We start from the raw sequence: 2,842 nt of genomic DNA on the forward strand, positions 1-2,842 counted from the left end.
ACAGGTCATGAGCGCCTACTGTATGCAGCACGTGGGGAAGCTGAGTTGCTGCCCTAGGGGGGCGCACAGGCTATGGAGGCAGAAGCACAGACCCTTTCGGGGGAGGGGGAGGATCCTCCACCCAGAGGCTCCTGAGTGTTGTCCTTCATCCCGGGAGCAGGAGCAGCCCAGGGACAAGGGAAACAGGGCAGGAAGGAGCCTGGGAGGAGGGAAGCAGGGTGTCCCGTCAGGGGTTGGCTGCGTGCACGCGGCCAGCAGGTTGGGGAGGAGCTGCAGGCAGGGGCAGACAGGCAGCTCGGCCCTGTGGCCGGGTCTCTGCCTCTGATGGAGGGCCTGCAGCCGTAACCGGAGGACGCCGCTCCCTGTGCTCGGGGGTCCTGTCCTGAGTCTGCAGGAGCGAGTTCCGAGGGGGCTCAGCAGCTGGCCGGGAGTGGCCTTGAAGTTCACCTGCGTTGAGAAAACGGGCTCCTTGTGCAGGAGAGTATAGCAGGGCCGGCCTGGTAGAAGGACAGATCGGGAGGGGGTAGCCTGGGGATCCTTGCTGTGTCCAGGTCTCCCCTCACAGGCATCTGGGGGGTTAGGGAAGAGGGGGACCTCGGCATGGGGGAGGGGAGCAAACAGGCAAAGGAGGGATACCCCAGTCCCTCATCACCCCTCCAGCTCTCTGATTCAGGCCAGAGGGACCCTGTGAGTCGGGGGGATGGTGGGTCACATGGCCAAGCCCTAAGATCATGGCCTCTGAGGCGCCTGCAGACCCGTGACAGCAGAATCGTGCAGCAGACAGATTCTGGTCTGCTACCCACTGAGAACAATCCCAGGGGAGAAGGGAGAAGCCAGGACAGCCCACATGTGGGAGGCAGAGCCGGGCCATGCTGCCCGGGGTGACAGCCAGAGAGCTCAGCCACCGAGATGCCAGAACCGTGGGCAGGTCCGTGTCCCTGACCCATGAGCATCATGAACGTGGACAGCACTCACAGGACCAATACCTCCTCCTCCCTGACTGTGGGTCTCAGTCCTGCTGGGGGGCATTCTGGGGTCTCCGTAGGAAATCCAGGCCCCTGAGGCCAAGGACACACGTTCCCTCTTGTGTCCTCAGGCCTTACACGGGTCCTTCAGGGCGAGGGTGCAGAAGGATGTTTGCTGGATGGAAGGACGACTCTGCTTCCAGAAGCTTTGGGGTGGACCTGGGGCAACTCTCCTCTGGACACTAAGCCCCGATGTGGGTAACTGACCGCACCCGAAGCAAACTAGGATTCCTCCCACAGCATCACCGCAGACAAAGGGCCTCAGGCCTGTCTGGTCTCATCCCGGGAAGCTGATCGAGACCCAGTCCCGGCTCAGAGCCGCGCCTGCTTGAGCTCTGCTCCTCGGCCTCCCACCACCTGGTTCCCAGAGGTCCTGCCAGAGAAGGTGCCTGCTCCCACCCCCCACCGACCCCAGTGAGCACCTGCCTCACCCCTGCCCCAGCAGGCCCAGACCCAGGACCCGCTGTAGGTTGGTGGGGGCCTCAAAGGGTGGGTGCTGAGCTCGGGGTTCAGCTTCCTCTTCTAGTGGACATTTCCCAGAGTAGTTGATGGCTTGTGCTGATGGAGCAGGAGCTCCACAGGAACTTTGCTCCAAAAAAAAAAAGGAAGCTGAACTCCGTGGTGGTCATACATGTTGTGAATCTCAGAGTAAAGGATAAAACTGAGGTTCCCCTGGAGTCAGGGCGGTAAACATCGCAGGAGGGATGTGGTTGTTGCGTTTCCATATTCATCTGACCTTGGCCCCTGATGTCCCTGGATCCCACCAGAATCACCGATGAGGGTCAATCGGGGGCCCAAGTGTGAACACGCTGAGTGACAGCGGCAGAGCTGTGCTGAGTTCTCCTCACATGCCCTTTGTCCCTTCTTGCTGTCCCCACTGGGCAGCTCCTGGGCCACAAGCTCCTTTCCCTGAACCCCTGTATGGTCACAGTAGCATGACCCTATCCATACACAGAGCGTGAGCTGTTTAGGGGGGACACATCAGCCCCTGACCAGACCTTCCTCAATGGTGGACTCGTCTTTCTGCCAACAGTTCATGAGCTCCTACTGTGCACTAGCTCCTCTCCAGGTGCTCTCTCTCTCTCTCTCACACACACACGTACGTACGTATGAGTGCACCCAGCAAACCCTCTGCCTTCCTCCCTGCCTCCTCCCCTCCTCCACGGGGAAAGGCCGTGCGCGGGAACCACAGTCCATATGGCGAGCAGGGCTCTGCATGGAAAAGCAGGGTGGGGGGCTCAGCACCTGGGAGTGTGGTTTCCGGGTTACACCAGGAGGTCAGAACAGGTTCCCCAAGAAGGAGACTTCTGAGAAAAGACTGGAAGGAAGTGAGAAGTGACCGTGGACATCTGGGGGAATCACTTTCGTGGCCCAGGTGACAGCCCATGGAATGGTCCTTAGGTGGGACCTGCCTGCCCTGTTCCAGGAGCAAGAGGTCAGAGTGGCTGGAGCATCTATGAGCCCAGGCAAGACGGGTAGGAGATGGAGGTCAGAGAGGTAACAGGGGCCAATCGGGTCCATCCTGACCTAGAATCCCAGGATGCCTGAGCCAGAAGGGCCTCAGAGTCGGCCCCATAACCCACCCCCTGCTGGACAGCTGAGAAAACCAGGGGATAGGGGAGGCACCGGATAGAACTTGGCTCCTGAACAGTCTTTTTCAGACCTGGCTCTGGCCGGAGCAGAGCTGGCCTGGGCCTGGGGCAGGCTGCGTTGTCTTCTCTTCACGTGTCCAGGACAGACCTGCTCCCCATGGCCCAGGAGGTGGGGCTGGGAGCCCTGGGTGCAGGCGGCTGTCGCTGCGGCTCCTTCCATCAGGG

Source organism: Neovison vison, chromosome 10 (genome assembly GCF_020171115.1).
Source record: "Neovison vison isolate M4711 chromosome 10, ASM_NN_V1, whole genome shotgun sequence".
NCBI classification, from domain to species: domain Eukaryota; kingdom Metazoa; phylum Chordata; class Mammalia; order Carnivora; family Mustelidae; genus Neogale; species Neogale vison.